The 16883-nt window shown below is 43.3% G+C and overlaps 1 protein-coding gene across 7 annotated transcripts in view; it reads right to left on the bottom strand.

Annotated features, from left to right (window-relative positions):
- RAI14 (retinoic acid induced 14) overlaps positions 1-16883 on the bottom strand; it is a 159271-nt gene that overhangs the window by 72922 nt on the left and 69466 nt on the right. Inside the window, exon 1 of one of the 7 annotated variants that reach the window (XM_065905621.1) lies at positions 8571-8715. The exons of the other annotated variants lie outside the window; for them this stretch is intronic. The gene's annotated coding sequence lies outside the window, so the exon portion shown is untranslated. Of the gene's footprint in view, positions 1-8570; positions 8716-16883 lie in introns of those variants that run through there. 7 annotated transcript variants of the gene reach the window in all.

Genomic DNA, 16883 nt, shown 5'->3' with positions numbered 1-16883 from the left:
AAAACAAGACATCAGAGTGAAAAAGGGAGTAAAATTGGAAATCAGTCCAATAAAAGAGAGGGACAACTTTCAGCTGGGGCGGGAAGGCTATTTGACTGGATGATAAACTAGACTCTGTAACGAGCAATATTTACATTAATGGAGAGAAGACACAACAATTGAAAAATGCAAGATGTATTTAGATGAGAGTGTAAATAGTGAGCTGATCCAAGTGAGGCCTTATAAGACTGTCCTTTTTAGCATCCATGGAAAACCCAGGAAATTACTAATACACCAGGACTTTAAAATCTCACCATCCTCCTGTCTAACAAGCCCAGCAGCATCATAAAATGCCTTCTATATAATGTTAGCTACTTCGGACCAAAACATAAGTTCATCTAAAATGAGTTTCCCTCTCCCCACACTTTTATGTCAGATTATTCACACATGCAGGCTATGGTGTGTCTGCAAATCACTCTGAAATCTGTCAGCTTCCCTTTAACAGACGGTGTTATGTGATTCCACATAAACGATGCATGCTATGACATGGACATAACACATTATCATAAACACCTCCATCCAGAAACAGGCTGGTCCCCCCACCCGACCCACTTCACAGATCACCCTATTCATTTCTGCCTGCCCCTCACTCACTGCTCATCACTGGACCAGGTCACTTCCCCTTGCTGGGCTCTCCTGTCCTTCTCTTCCATAGCATTTGGCACAACTCTAATTAAATAGTATTCCTAAAATGTCTTTAAAGGTCTGTCAACTCTCACTGGACTATGAGTTCAATCCAGTCCAGTGGCCAACGGCTGGCCAATGGCCAGCATCTGTCTTGTTTGCCATAAAGCCTTGGCCCCTGGCCCACTGCTGCCAGACGGTAGGGGCTCACTTCAGAGCTGGTCCTTCACCAGCTTTGTTTTTCTTCCTTTTACTCCGGGAGCCAGTACTGATTAACCCCTCCTAATTGATGCCTTTGTCTTAGTCCCAAAGGTACATAAAGGCTCCATGCTCCTATCAAATGCCTTCCTCTGACTATGCTGACCAGTGTTAAAAACACTATTCTATACGTCAACATCACGCCACATGAGGTAAAAACAGTCTCATGGGAACAGACAAAAGCTTGGAAACAGGTCAAACCAATTTTACCCTTCAGGGAGAAAAATGGTTCCATCCAATTCAATTGGGCTCAAGCACTCATTTATTTTATTTACATGTATCAACCCAGTGTGTGTGTGTGTGTGTGTGTGTGTGTGTGTGTACTATGCAAATTCAATTGGGCTCAAGCACTCATTTATTTTATTTACATGTATCAACCCAGTGTGTGTGTGTGTGTGTGTGTGTGAACTATGCAAATTCAATTGGGCTCAAGCACTCATTTATTTTATTTACATGTATCAACCCAGTGTGTGTGTGTGTGTGTGTGTGTGTGTGTGTGTGTGTGTGAACTATGCAAAGCCCTAGGGATGAAAAGACAGATATGAAGTAATATTGACCCTGAAGATGGTTCCATCGAATTCATTTGGGCTCTGGCACTCTTTTGTTTTATTTACATACATCAACCCAGTGTGTGTGTCTGTGTGCATTACTATGCAAAGCTCTAGGGATAAAAAGATGGACATGAAGTAATGTTGACCCTGAAGAAACTGACATACTTCTGAGGATAGAAACATACACAGTAACTACTACATCATCTGTCAGTGCTCAGCAAGTGATGTGAAATGAACCCTATCAAAGCCCACAGGGATACTATTACTACCCCCAAACAGCCAAAACCATATAGTTCTAAGAATTGTACTATAGTTCCTGCTTAATATTACATAATTGCAATTACATACAATGTTATATAATATTACATAAATGCTTCCCTGGTGGCTCAGATGGTAAAGAATCTGCCTGCAATGGGAGAGACCTGGGTTCAATCCCTGGATCAGGAAGATCCCCTGGAGAAGAGAATGGCTACCCACTCCAGTATTCTTACCCGGAGAATCCCATGGACAGAGGAACCCGATGGATTACAGTCCACAGGATCACAAAGAGTCGGACACAACTGAGCAACTAACACTTTATCATTTTTCAACAACATGACCTAAGAATATAAATACAATTTAATATTAACAATAACCCTACGAGGCAAGTACCATCCTGAGTTCACTTTACAGATGAGGAAATGGCACAGAGAAGCTAAGAAATGTGTATTTTTGGTTCTCTCAAGAGAAGAAAGCTAAACGCAGTTCAATTTAAAGAAAATGGATGCACTTTTCAGGATGAGCAAGATTTAAGTGTGTTTACAGACTGAGGCAAGCACAGAGGTCCATGGAGAAAGGAGAAATGAAAAACATAAGGATGAAGGTGGCAGAAGAGAGGATTCAACTCAGGCAGAAGGCTGATCTGTGAATTAGAGTCGTGTTAAGACAGAAGGGCAGAAGAGGAAGGTGATCAGAGTCACGGTCGTCGAGAAGACATCAGTTCATGTTTTACAGCTTTTGTTTCCTCGGGGAGGCAGGCGGTAAAGGAGGCTGAGTCAGTGGGGGGCTAAGGAGCTTGAAAAATGTTCCCAGTAGCAAACGTTCCCAATAGCTCCTGGGGGAATGAGAGAGGAAACCCACTTGAAATGAGTAAAGGGGTTTTCAAGCAGCCCTGAAGGTCCAGCTGAGAGTAGGAATTATAACTCCATAAAGAAACCATTTAGTAGAGTCGTATGATTTTTCACCAGAAGCATTAGGTAGCATGGGAGCAGAGGGTGGGTAGCTTGATCCATGCCTGGAGACTGGGAAGACAGAGAAAGCAGAGATTCCAGGGTCAAGAGGACGGGAGGTGCCAGTGAACAGGTATTTGAAATGACCGTGGGATCGGGGCAGATGAGGGTAAGGTCCAGGGCAGAGTGCTATCGACCACAGGCAGGTTATTGGGTGGGTCATTTAGATGAATGTCAGAGTTTCCACCATGATGGCAGAAAGGAAAAATAGAAGCTGGTAGCCAGATTCCTGGAGAAGCAGCCCCCAAAAGATGGTGAGGAAGTGAGATGAGGGTGGCCCAGCATAACCAAAAAGGGAAAGGAGTGATGAGGCTGTAGGGCAAAGGGATCAGGTCTATATTTTAAAGAAACGGCTTCCTGGTACTTACTGAGTTTCTACTACATACTAGTCCCTCCTGGTTGCTCTAAAGAATTGCTTTCATTTCAGTCTAAGCACCTGTACTGGCTTGAATAGTGTCCCTACAAAATCCATGTCCCCCTGCCCAACCCTAGACTGTGACAATTACTTAAGCTTTAGTTTTTTAACTTTTTTTGGTTGCACTGGGTCTTTGTTGCTGTGTGCAGGTTTTCGCTTGTTGCAGCGAGCAAGGGATACTCTTCATTGTGATGCACGGGCTTCTCATTGCTGTGGCTCCTCTCTTGTGGAGCACAGGCTCTAGGTGTGTGGGCTTCAGTAGTTGTGGTACAGGTTCTGTAATTGTGGCATAAAGACTTAGTTGCCCCTTGGCATATGGAATCTTCCCAGACTAGGGATTGAACTCATGTGCCCAGCATTGGCAGGCAATGGATTCCTACCCACTAGACCACCAGGGAAGTCCTGATCTTCTTTTGAAAGAGGGCTTTTGGAGGCTCCAAGCTCCTGACTGGTGTCCCTACACAGAGAGAGAGATGAAGACATGGAGGAAACAGGAAGAAGGCCATGTGATGACAGAGACAGAGACTGGACTGATGCCATTAAACAAAGAATGTTGGCAACCATCAGAATCTAGAAGAGGTAAGAATTCTCTCCTAGAGTCTTTGGAGGGAGTATGGGTCTGTCGACACCTTAATTACAGATCTACCAGATCTGTAGTAGAAACCCACAGATCTGGGCTTCTAGCCTCCAGATCTGAGAGAGAACACATTTGTTGTTTTAAGCCGCGTGGTTTATGGCAGTTCATGGCAGTTCTAGGAAATTCACACACCATCCAATCAGGTTCCTATTATTATCCTCATTTTACTGATGAGAAAACAGATGATCAGCAAACATACGTATATTGGCCAAACTCACGAGGCCAGAAAAAGTGGAGAAACAGGATTCAAACCCCAGACCTCTGGATCTTTTCCACTGTACAGTCCTGCTCCTCTGATATGCTCACTGCACTGGAGAAACCCAGGCAGAACACAGAGGGTGGCGTGGTGGGCCACATGAAGCTGAGGGACAGACCTCAGTCTGGTGGCGCTGAGACTGGAAACTCTGGGCTTTAAGTCTCTTTTAAAAGCAGGAACTCCCAAAAAGCAAACTTGCTATGGTACATGAACTTTATAGTTATACAAAGCATTTAAAGTATGGTTTTATTCATAAGCATGTTCAAAGTAAGGCCTCTTTGAACAGTAAGCTCATATCAGTTCAGTTCCGTCACTCAGTTGTGTCTGACTCTCTGCGACCCCATGGACTGCAGCATGCCAGGCTTCCCTGTCCATCACCAACTCCCGGAGCTTGCTCAAACTCACATCCATCGAGTCAGTGATGCCATCCAACCATCTCATCCTGTCATCCCCTTTTCCTCCTGCCTTCAGTCTTTCCCAGCATCAGGTCTTTTCCAATGAGTCAGTTCTTTGCATCATGTGGCCAAAGTATTGAAGCTTCAGCTTTGGCATCAGTCCTTCCAATGAATATTCAGGACTGATTTCCTTTAGGATTAACTGGTTGGATCTCCTTGCAGTCCAAGGGACTCTCAAGAGTCTTCTTCAACACCACAGTTCAAAAGAATCAATTCTTCAGCACTCAGCTTTCTTTATAGTCCAATTCTCACGTCCATACGTGACCACTAGAAAAACCATAGCTTTGACTAGACAGACCTTTGTCAGCAAGGTAATGCCTCTGCTTTTTAATATGCTGTCTAGGTTTGTCATAGCTTTTCTTCTAAGGAGCAAGCGTCTTTTCATTTCATGGCTGCAATCACCATCTGCAATGATTTTGGAACTCCCAAAAATAAAGTCTGTCACTGTTTCCACTGTTTCCCTATCTAACTCACCACGAAGTGATGGGACCAGATGCCATGGTCTTAGTTTTTTGATGAGTTTTAAGCCAGCTTTTTCACTCTCCTCTTTCACTTTCATCAAGAGGCTCTTTAGTTCTTCTTCACTTTTTGCCATAAGGGTGGTGTCATCTGCATATCTGAGGTTATTGATATTTCTCCTGGCAATCTTGATTCCAGCTTGTGCTTCATTCAGTCCAGAGTTTCACATGATGTACTCTGCATATAAATTAAACAAGCAAGGTAACAATATACAGCCTTGATGTATTCCTTTCTCAATTCGGAACCAGCCAGTTGTTCCATGTCTGGTTCTAACTGTTGCTTCTTGACCTGCATACAGATTCTCAGGAGCCAGCTCAGGTGGTCTGGTATTCCCAACTTTTGAAGGATTTTCCACAGTTTGTTGTGATCCACACAGTCAAAAGCTTTAGCATAGTCAATGAAGCAGAGTAGATGTTTTTTTTCCTGGAATTCTATTGTGTTTTTCTATGATCCAAATTGCCGATGTTGGCAATTTGATCTCTGTCTGGTTCCTCTGCCTTTTCTAAATCCAGCTTGAACATCTGTAAGTTCTCAGTTCACATACTGTTGAAGCCTTGCTTGGAGAATTTTGAGCATTACTTTGCTAGCGTGTGAGATGAGTGCAATTGTGCAGTAGATTGAACATTCTTTGGCATTGTATACATATTTATGATGCATATACAAATAAGATTTGATTTAATCAAAGAATATTAATTGGCTAAAGGGTGATATATGTGCAATAACGAACATCTTAAGGCCTGAGCAAGATTTTACTTCCACACAGACAGGACACTTGGGAACATGTCTGGCTATAATCCAAGCACAAACCACAGGTATTTTTGGCCTCAACTTGAGCATAACAGACAGCCACAACTCCTGAGATTTGCTCTTTACCCAAGGGACACAATATAGATTTCACATGAAGTATCCAGATGAAATGACTTCATCCACACATTGTTAAGCCAAATGTCTGAATGCACAGTCAGTGTCTAAGTGGTCAGAGAAAAGACCAGGGTGGTCCCTTGCCCTCATCATGCCCAGGCATCATACCCTTTATAGATGTTAAATGAAGACCAAGGGACAAAATAAGAGCTAAAGAAATCTATGAGCAATGGAAACAGTCTCTGGAGTCACAAATTCTACCAGATCTGAACTTCTCTGTATGTTCTGCTGCCCCTTCTCCACCCCTGCACTGGTCCTCCCCTCTCCCAACTCTCCCTTCTAGAACCAGCCAGTTCAACCAGTGAAAGCTGGACTCCTCAATGGGGCAGGTGTCCACCTAGGACTAGGGTATCTCCATTGCCAATGGCTCGTTTTCTTGTTCGGAGACTCAGAGAATATTTGAGGATCCCAAGTTTAGGGTGGGAGGCCAAGGCAGCTCCCCCAACTTAGTGTCCCCTAACCCTAGCCACGTGCAAGTCACAAGGGACGACAGTGCATCAAATAATGTCCCCTGCTCATATCCATCTGGAACCTCAGAATGTGATCTTAATTGAAAACAGGATTTTGAGATATCCCAAATCCAATGACTGGTATCCTTACAAGAAGCAAAGGCACAGACACAGGCAAGAAAGCCAGATGAAGACAGTGAGTGGGTGGCAGAGGTTAAAGTGATGTGTCTACAAGCCAAGGGATACGAGTAGTCAGCAGAAGTCGGGAGACAGGCCTGGGATAGTTTCTCCACCAGCACTCCCCAGAGGGAACCAGCCCTGCCTGGGCCCTGGTTTTGGACTTCTGGCTTCCTGAACTGTAAGAGAAAACATTTCTGTTGTTTTATGCCATCCAGTTTGTGGTAGTCCTAGGAATCTAAGACAATGACACATGGAAAGAGGGTTGCTTACCCAGCACAAAATAGCCTGCAAGGACTCCATCCCCACTGACTGTGGGTCAACAGAAACCTTCTGGGAGACCCACAGACGACATTGATTCAGTACCTATTCGTTCAGTCACCAGGGTACAGACACACAGACATGGTGAGCCTGCATCAAGGTGGCTGTGCCTAGCGTCTATCTCAAGGCTGGTGGGACTGACAAATTTTTAAAAATCCACTGATCTAAGCTTTTCAAAATTTTTAGAGGAAAAAACTTTTTATGATTAAAATAAACAACGTAACTGCTTATACCCAATGTTTTTCAAAGAGCACGGCTACATGGCTCTAGGTGGCTACATAATAGAATCACCTATGTCTCTGGGAAAAAACATGAGGGTTAGCTTTTAAAATTTCTCCATGTGATTCTATGATCAGCCAGAATTATTCTTCCCTGGGCAACAATGAAGATGACAAGTTAGCCTGATATTAACCACATTTGTTTCTGTTTAAAAGCTGAACTGGACGAAAGGGTGAATCTCAACATTCCCTACCTTTTGGCACTAAAGATGGAACAAGTCCCAGTAGGCAATCAAGATGTCCCACAACGAGAAAAGAGCCTGAAAACTACCCTCACTGCACCCTCCTCTCAATGGGTCCCTCGTCTTGATGCCCGTGCCTTGGTTAGGGGTACATTCACCTGTGATATTGTGATCTAACAATAAGAAATATATATCTGATTTCTGTCCCCATCTCTGGCACAGAGCTCCTAAATCCCTTGGAATTTTCTAAGTGGTGAGAGCAAAAGGAAAAAAGGGGGGTCCTTTGTTGTATGAATGAGGTGACTTTTGAATCACAACTAAGGATGGGGGCTGTCTGCCAGAAGAAATCACCATGTGATTAGAGGGTTGGAATTTTCGGTCTCCTCCCCCAACTTCAGGGAAGGAGAGGGGGCTGGAAGTTTAATCTGCTGCCAATGGCAAATGATTTCATCAGTCATGCCTGTGTAAAGAAGCCTTCGTAAAAACCCAAAAGGACAGGGTTTGGAGAGCTTCCAGGTTAGTGAATACCTGCAGATGTAGAGAGGGCATGGGAGCTCCATGCCTGTTCCCCATGCCTAACCCTAGGTATTTCTTCCAACTGGCTGATCCTGAGATGCATCCTTTTATAATAAACCAGAGTTCTAGTAAATAAAAGGGCTTCCCAGGTGACTTAGAGGTAAAGAATATCTGCCTACAATGCAGGAGATTCAGGAGACATGGGTTCAGTCCTTGGGTTGGGAAGATCCCCTGGAGGAAGGCATGGCAACCCACTCAAGTATTGTTGCCTGGGAAATCCCAAGGACAGAGAAGCCTGGTGGGCTACAGTCCATGGGATTACAAAGAGTGGGACACAACTGAAGCGACTGAGTAGGCACGCAGGCACTGAGTTCTAAGAACTGTTCTAGTAAATTCATCAAACCCAAGGCGGGAAGGGTTATGAGAGCCTCTGAATTTTAGCTAGACAGTCAAAAGTACAGGTGATGACCTGGACTTGAGGTTGGGGGTAGTCAACTGAGCCCTTAAGCTATGGAATCTGATGTCACTTCCAGGTAGACGGTGACAGAATTGAGTTGACTAGCAGGACACCCAGTTGGCATCAGTGAACTGCTTGAAAGTGTGTGGAAAAGCCCACTGACTGTAATTGTTACTAAAATCATATTACCCATCAAGCCAGAGACCATGGCTTACCTCTCCCTCTCTCTCCCCAGTTGATTACTCACCAACCACTGTTGACAACTGCTTCTCCAGTTTCCCTTGCATTGACTTGTTTTCCATCTTACAGCCACTGCCTTTAATTAATCCAGTTCAGTTCCACAAACACGTACTACTGCCAGGCATCGTGTTAAGACACTTCGGATGGGGCTCTCCTCTTTGCCAAGTCCTGGGCACACTGACAGGTACAGACACTTAAAGAACCAGGGAAGAGGCTCTCACACTGATCACTGTTTATCTGGGACATTTCAACAGCCTCTTAACTGGCCTTTCTACCTCCAGTTCCTCACCACCCCCAGCCCTCCCTTCTCCCAAGCCCACTATTCTGGAGATTAAATGCTCTTGCTTCTTGCTCTGGCTCACAAAAGCATCCATGGCTATCTATGGCCAACAGGGGACCCCATACTCTTTAGCAGCTCTCCACACACACATATAAGGAAGGACGTCTCTTAATTCCGTTTCAAACCTTCAATTTCACCCTGCTCACCTGGCTCTCCCTCTGGCCCCTGCCACCCCCACACATAAACATCCCTCTCAAGCCAATCTGTTGGGCTCCAGAATCCAAGTTATTCTTTCCCCTTCTACATGAAACTGCTCAATTTTTCCTCACTCTTGTTTTTATCTTGCCACCTCTTTCTGCTGAGGACGCATAAAGTTGCTCCTTGCCTTCCATTTAAACAAAGTTTTAGACTAGCATTCGAAGTACGTGGTTTTCCCATTTCAAGTCTCACAGAATGGCACAGAATACGGGGTTAAGAGCCTGGAGTCTGGGTTCCTGAGTCAAACCCTGGCTCTGTTGCTTACTAGCTGTGTGCCCTGGAGAAGTCATTTAACTCCCTATATCTCGGTGTCCTCATTTGTCAGATAGAAGATAACAGAACATTTAAAAACATTTGACTCCCCAAACAGACTGTACTTGATGACAGAAAATTTCACATTCATCCACAATGCCCCCTGCCTCCGGAGTTATCTGGATATTTTTTAATGAATCAATACATTAAAATAAACCCTTTCCACTTTGGAGGAAACTGGGTTCCCAGTTTCCCAGGGCTCCCACTCATCACCACCACTCCAAGTTTCTAGCTGTGCTGCCGCTGGGTTTGGAAGCCTCAAGGATCAGAAAGTGACTTAAATAATCAAAACACTACACACACATAAGCACACTGTCTAATGTTATCAGAGGTTAATTTTAAACAGTCTGGCTATTTTAATGTATTTGAGGCAAGAGATACCATTGATTTATTTACACCCAAATTCTTGTAGTTCTCAAGAAAGGGCATATCTGTTATAGCCTTTCTTTACTCCAATAATAGCCAATCCAAAATAAACTTCAATATCCACCCACAGGGGAAAAAATCTGGTTCCAACAAATTATTTCAGCCTGAAGTCTGAAGGCAGAGGGCAGCAGTTTTGAAAAGCACAAGACCAGGGGCTGTGACTTTACCAACAGTATGATCTTTCTGAGACTTCCCATGAGCTCGTGTATAGATAGCCTGTATCACTGTCTCCCCGATTACCCCAGACAAAGGACTCCCAAGCAGAGCCCAAGAAGACGGAAGCGTGTAACTGCACATTTCCTAAAAAGCACAACAGACAAGTCAAAACCAAGGAGAGAACTTTGGAAAACTCATCAAGGTTCCCGTATGTAAAGTCTCATTCATTATCCTTTTCGAGTGCACAAGGGATTCCCAGAAAAGCATCTTACTTAGGATTGTATGAATCAGCTAGGCACTGAGTGCCAAGAAAACTCAGACAAAAGTCGCCTAAAGAGGGAAAATTCTAGTCAAGCAATGTTGGAACTCTTGTGTGTGGCCTCGGGCTATGGTTTTGACCTTCATCTAATATAGAAGTCGGGAATCTGCAGTTTGGACATACATAGTGGAAATGAATGAGTCTTTTGATACAACAATGAAATAAAAATAAACAACATGGATGCTTTTGAGATTCTGAAACTCCATTTTCCAGAGCATGTTACACACAGCTTATTATCACTCATGGTCCACTTCTACTGAAAGTTGCTTGGTGTATATCTAGTGGTATCTCAGACTGTCAAGTTCAAGGGCAGGGGCTCTGGCTTTTACCTCTGTATCCCAGGTGCCTCGCACCTGGGCTAACACATGGCCCATGATGAACATTCATTCATCGAATGACTGAATGTTTCCCCAAGTGAAAGACGCTAGCAAAGCATTAGGGTTTTTAAAAGATAGCAGTGCTACGATGAAACCACTGAGGAAGTAGCCATATCTAACCATTCTCCCAAGACAGTCTTTCCTCTTGGGAGTTAATTAAAGGTTATCATCTTGACATTGTCATCTTGACACCCCTCCTACACTACTGGTCATCAACTGACTCTCTCCTCTTTATTCTAACAAATCCAAACTCTTTTCACTATCAGATCCCCAACTTCATGCCTGCTTACTGAAGCGCAGTGTAAGGTAATGCTTTAAAGCAGGGAGCAAGAAGCCAGACTTCCTAGGGTCACAGCCTGCTTCCAGCCCCATGACCTGGGACAAGTTCCTTAACTCCTGTGCGCTTTGGCTATAAAAATAAAAGATAATAAGAGTCACTTCTACCATAGAATGATGGTGAGAATTAAATAAGTCAAATATTTGCAAGACATTTAGAACATGGTCTGGCGCATAGTAAGCATTGAGTATGTGTTTGCTAATATGGTTATTATTCACACTCCTAAGGGAAGGCCCTTTGCTATTTTGAACAGTGGTTCTCTTCCTCTAGGAAGACTGGCTGAGGCTCATGTTCATCATACGCTCCCATCAATCTCAGATTGATGGCAATAGCACAGATGAGACTGTTTGCAAGTCCCGAGGCTCCAGCTGCAGCTCTCAGCTAAGCTACTAAAGTGGCTGGGACCTCAGGAAAATTCATCCATGTCTTAAATATCTTGACTGACTTATCAGTGTCTTGTTAAAATGAACTGCAGAATATAAAATGAAGAGAAAACTTGCATCTGCTCAGGAAACCACAGAAGGATGAGAGCCATAAGCCAGAAACTCCAGGGAACCTCTTGTATCTAGTTTTAGGTCAGACGGGACAAGCTGGAGGAAAAGGCAATGGACTAATGACGACGACAAGCTTGCCTGCCAGGAAGAGACTCCAGTGAATGCCATTCATGATGCCTAATTAAAGGGATAAAGGGAGATGGTGAGGGTGACCACTCAGCATCACTATGGAGTGCACCCCATCCCAACAGGACACTGAAAGACACAAGAGGCACCCGTGGCCAGCCCAGAAAGGGGCACTGTGCCAGCGAACTGCAGGCTGTCCCTGGCACTGAACTCCAGCACAGATGAGAGCTTCTTGCTACAGTCACCTCAGAGTCACTCGTTCCTCAGGTTCCTGGCCTTCTGAAATGGGTTTGTGGATTGAAATATTCAAATAGGAATCTTATTGTATCTGATAGAACCCACCTCTGCCCCCCCCCCCCCCATTTCGGATGAGCACAGCCTTCTCTCTATAAATATTAGCTGCCCGAGACAGCAGAGGTCCTAAAAACAGCTCCAACAAGTCCAAAAGAGGCAAGTTTCTTCGAGGAATCAGAGCACATTTGTCCATGAAACAGAATTATGCTTTAAGAAACTAGAGCAGTTTTCAAATGTCTGCTTTCAACCAGATTCAGGAGAAAAAAAACTGAAACTATTCCACAGAACAATCTGAAATCAAAGATGACTACATGAAGATGCCAAATTTAAAATGTGTGGGGAATGGTGAAGAGTAGACTGAGGAATCTTGGAAATCTGGAGCTAAAGTATAAGAAAAATTTAACTCAAAGGAAAAGTAGAGAGATATAATACAAAGGAGAAGAAAAAAGATGAAAAAAGAATCCTGGCAAAATATGACATAGAAATCTAAGCAAAATAAAGAAATAAAAGAATTAATAGAAAAAAACTACTATGAGCTAAAGAAAAGCATGTCTCCAAGTGTGGCTAGAATTAGTGAATGGAGAGCAGGGGGAAAGAGATCAGCATCTTGAACCACATTTTGTTGAAATTTTTTAAAATTTGTAAAAAGATTATTTTCAAAGGCTCCCCAAATCAGGTTGGCTCAGATTTCCCTACAATACTGAACACCAGGATGCAGCAGCTCAACACCAACAAAGTTTTGTTTTTTTAACTATTATTTTTATATTTTTAATTAAAATAAATAAAAACCAACAGAGTTTTGAGAGGCACTGAGCATCATGTGGCAATTCTACTGGAGTAGAAATCATGAGTACACCCTCACCTAAATGCTCACTAAGTTTTCAAAGCCATGGTCTCCTTGATCAAGGAATGAATCAAAGTATAAGAATCCAAAAATCTAGAAAATTTGGTTGACATAAATGGTGTGTAGCAAAAGGAATAAAACGGTTAATATACAAAACAACGAAGATGTAGGCCATCTTGGAACATGAAAACAAGAATGCAATGTTGACTGCCACCACTCTGAATATTTATACATTTATACATTGCAAAGTGTAAGACAGCACATTTTGCTCCAGTACACTCTTCTTTATACGAAGAGCATTCTGCTGGGAGATGGTGGTCTTCTTCGAATGAATGATGTATTCATTCAGACACCTGCATGATTCCTCAGAGTGGTTTTTTTTTTTTTTTCTTTAAAAAAAATAATTCTATTTATTTATTTCTTTATTGCTGTGCTGGGTCTTCACTGCTGTGTGGGCTTTTCGCCAGTCCAGCGAGCAGGGGGATTACTAGTTGTGGTGGAAGGGCTTCTCATTGCGGTGGCTTCCCTTGTTGTGGAGCACAGGCTCTATGGCATATGGGCTCAGTAGTTGCTGTTCCCAGGCTCTAAAACACAGGCTCAATAGCTGTGGCACATGGGCTTAGCTGTTTCATGGCAATGTGGGATCTTCCCAGCAAAGAAGATCAAACCCTTGTCTCCTGCACTGGCAGGAGGATTTCCTTACCACTGAGCTGCCAGGGAAGCCCTCCCAGAGTGATTTTAACAAAATCCAACCCATTCTCAAGATCTGCCTCCAAAATTTTATGCTAATAATACTACTTTCCTTAAGTTGTCAAAAACCCTTCAAGCATAGCTTAAATGCCACCACCTTTACCCCCAGCACATCCTGCACCATAATAGAATTATTTGCAGGCTCATCCTAACTCTGAACTGCTCTATTTAGTATCCTAACTATTCCAATGACAGTACTCAGAACAGAGAGAGGATTCTATAGGTTTTAAACAAAGTAAAATGTGGCAACTATTGAATAGATCCTTCTTATAAAGTTTTCTCATAACACTAAAGAATTTTTGTGCCTTCTATTTATCTCAATTTATATAAACCTATGCTGTACACGGACTTTCATGAAAACGGTCTAATTTAACCTGAATTTTAACTTAATCAAAAGCTTTCCCAAGGTATGTCTGTAACTGTGGAATTTGAGGCCAGCTTGGAGAAAGAAATGGCACCCCACTCTAGTATCCTTGACTGGAAAATCCCATGGACGAAGGAGCCTGGTGGGCTACTGTCCATGGGGTCACAAAGAGAGTCAGACACGACTGAGCGACTTCACTTTCACTTTCACTCTGGCATCCCAACTACTGACATTTTTCTCATATATCACTCTACATATACTCTAGCTCTGCACCCTCCCCACTTCAGAAAATGTTAAAAATCACCTACTTCTGAGTTGTTTGAGGGCTAGACAAGATAATGCATGAAAATCACATAGTAGGCACTTTGCACATATCAAGAACTGAGTAAATGTTTGCTTTTATCACAACCATCAGTGTATCATGTACCATGCAACATGCTAGGCCTGGGGAAAGTGTGAAAGTGTTAGCTGCCAGTTGTGTCTGACTCTTGTGACCCCCTGGATTGTAGACTCGGGGTGGGGGGTGGCCCACAGAAAACCAGATCCATAGCCAAGTTCCTAACCCACAGATTTTATAGACTGATACTCGACTCACACAAACGAAGAGATGCAGACCTATGACGTAACATTTCTCTGCGTGCTTAAAACTCCATTCTAATTTATTAAGCCCTAGGCACTTAAATAAACCCTGTGGAATTTATTTCCCTGAAACACTTCAGTGATTCCAATAAATTACAGAACAGTCAAGATAAAAGACAAATAGCATTTGGAGGCTCTTTCTGCAAGTTAAGAGTGTTCACATTTTCTGGTCTTCAAAATGGAGACCACAACATAATTTTTAAAGTTACTTGGAAGATTTATACTGTAATAAAGGCATTTTTCCAAATTACCATATGCCTTTGTAAGTGCCAAATAATATTTAGGACATTCAGTTGTTGAAATATAAGCAAGAATGTGGAATGAAGTAATAGTTATTAGGCCAAGTAGGAGAAAAACTGACTAAAGAGTATTAAAGTTTAGAAATTATAAGAAATGCATAAATCCGTCAGTAATTAAGGATATAAGACATGTAAAAGACAAAAGAGCTTATACAAGTACATATTCTGGCTTTTCATCAAGTTAATAGTATAATTTCTTTTTAAAATGTTTCATACATGTAAACAAGACTCTGCAGAAAAGTTCAAAAACCACAGAGAATTAAAAAGAAAAAAATTTATAGAATCACTTTCAATCCTACCCTTCAAGATTAATAAATCTGTATATTTTTGTGCTGTGCTGAAGTGCTCAGTCGCTCACTCTGACTCTTTATGACCCCATGAACCCTCCAGGCTCTTTGTCCAAGCAATTCTCCAGGCAAGAAAACTGGAGTGGGTTTGCCATTTCCTACTGCAGAGGATCGTCCTTACCCAGAGACTGAACCCACATCTCTTGCACCTCCTGCATTGGCAGGCAGTTTCTTTACCATTACACCACCTGCTGCTGCTGCTGCTAAGTTGCTTCAGTCGTGTCCGACTCTGTGCGACCCCATAGACAGCAGCCCACCAGGCTCCTCTGTCCCTGGGATTCTCCAGGCAAGAATGCTGGAGTGGATTGTCATTTCCTTCTCCAGTGCCCTGGGAAGCCCTAAATTTTTGTACCAATCACATTTTTTTCTATGTATAAAACAAATATTTTCTTCTATGACTCTATGACCTGCTTTTCTCATCAGGTAATATATGCTGAATATTTTCCCATATCATTAACGAGCTATAGCAAAGGTTTCTCACACCATCTAGGTTGTTACCAGGTCCTCATGATTATGCACAGCTCTGTCTTGAACATACTGAACATTTATGTCTGTCCAGCATAGTGCAACTTGAAGAATACATGAGACGAGGCACAAATGCTACTGGAATCTACCCAGCCTGCCAATTAACATCCCGGGTAGTAAGTTTACAATTTTTTTTAACCCTTCAGACCATTAACGGTGTCACTCAACATAACTGCTTTATCTTCTACCAAAATGTCTTTGACACCTAAGTGTCTGGTAAAATCTTGATATCATTTTCCTTACTGCCTGAGCATGAGAGACAAAGCCTACTGCTTTGGATAAAAAAACTAGTAAGTGACCCAACTTCTAAAGGACTGAGGTTGTATACTTCCTCCAGAAGTTACTAAAAAGTAACTAAAGTTACTAATACCAGCTTTCCAGTCTCTAGTAGAACTAGGGCAGCTGGGCGGGTGGTGGAGGACAAGAGATCCTTGATGGGAGGGGAGGGTTCTCGCTTCTAGGCACCCCAGCCACCCAGCTCACTCCCCATCCCCAACAAAATGAGATGGGGGGGGGCGCCTTCAAGAAGTAAAAAACCAAAATCTCTTTCACTGGTTGTCCATCTACTTAGGCAGTGGATTTACTGAGTTCCCTGTGTCCTGAGTGACAGGAGAGAGAAGAGAAAGGGGAGGGAGCAGAAGAGGAGGCAGGCAGATCCAGGAAAGCAGCACCCACAGTTTGGAGGGGCAAGGACCAGTGGATTTCCTGGGACTCAAATGGATGCTACTTACTTGAGCCATCCTGCTGACACCCTGACCAATACGGCTGTCCAAGGGCAAGAGGGTAGGGAGAGGAGCTAGAAAGGGGCCAGCTGAAGACAGAGCCCCTGAGTTAGGTTACTGAGACCTGGGACGCATTCTGAGCGAGCTGCTGGTGAGAAACAGCCTTGACCAGAGAGAAGAGGAGGGCAGCAGCTGCAACTAGCTAAGTCTAGAGCTGCTCAGCTTCCCTGCCACCTCCAGGCTTCTTTCCTGTCCTGGCTCCAGGTGGGGAGGGGGGTGGTTCAGGAGGGGCTCCATCCCCAAAGAGCAAGAGGCCAGAGTGAAACGGCAGGATGCCCCATGTCTCTCTCACGTCCAGTGCTGAAACTGGGGCAAGCTGCACTGGGGGAAAGAGAGGAGAAGATCTAAATCATGATGCAGGTTAATTTCCCAAACTGGATTCATTTCTAGA

The sequence above is a fragment of the Muntiacus reevesi genome, chromosome 14, assembly GCF_963930625.1.
Source record: "Muntiacus reevesi chromosome 14, mMunRee1.1, whole genome shotgun sequence".
In the NCBI taxonomy this organism is placed as follows: Eukaryota; Metazoa; Chordata; class Mammalia; order Artiodactyla; family Cervidae; genus Muntiacus; species Muntiacus reevesi.
Note: the sequence above shows the minus strand (reverse complement) of the source record. Positions and strands in the feature narration are given on the sequence as shown.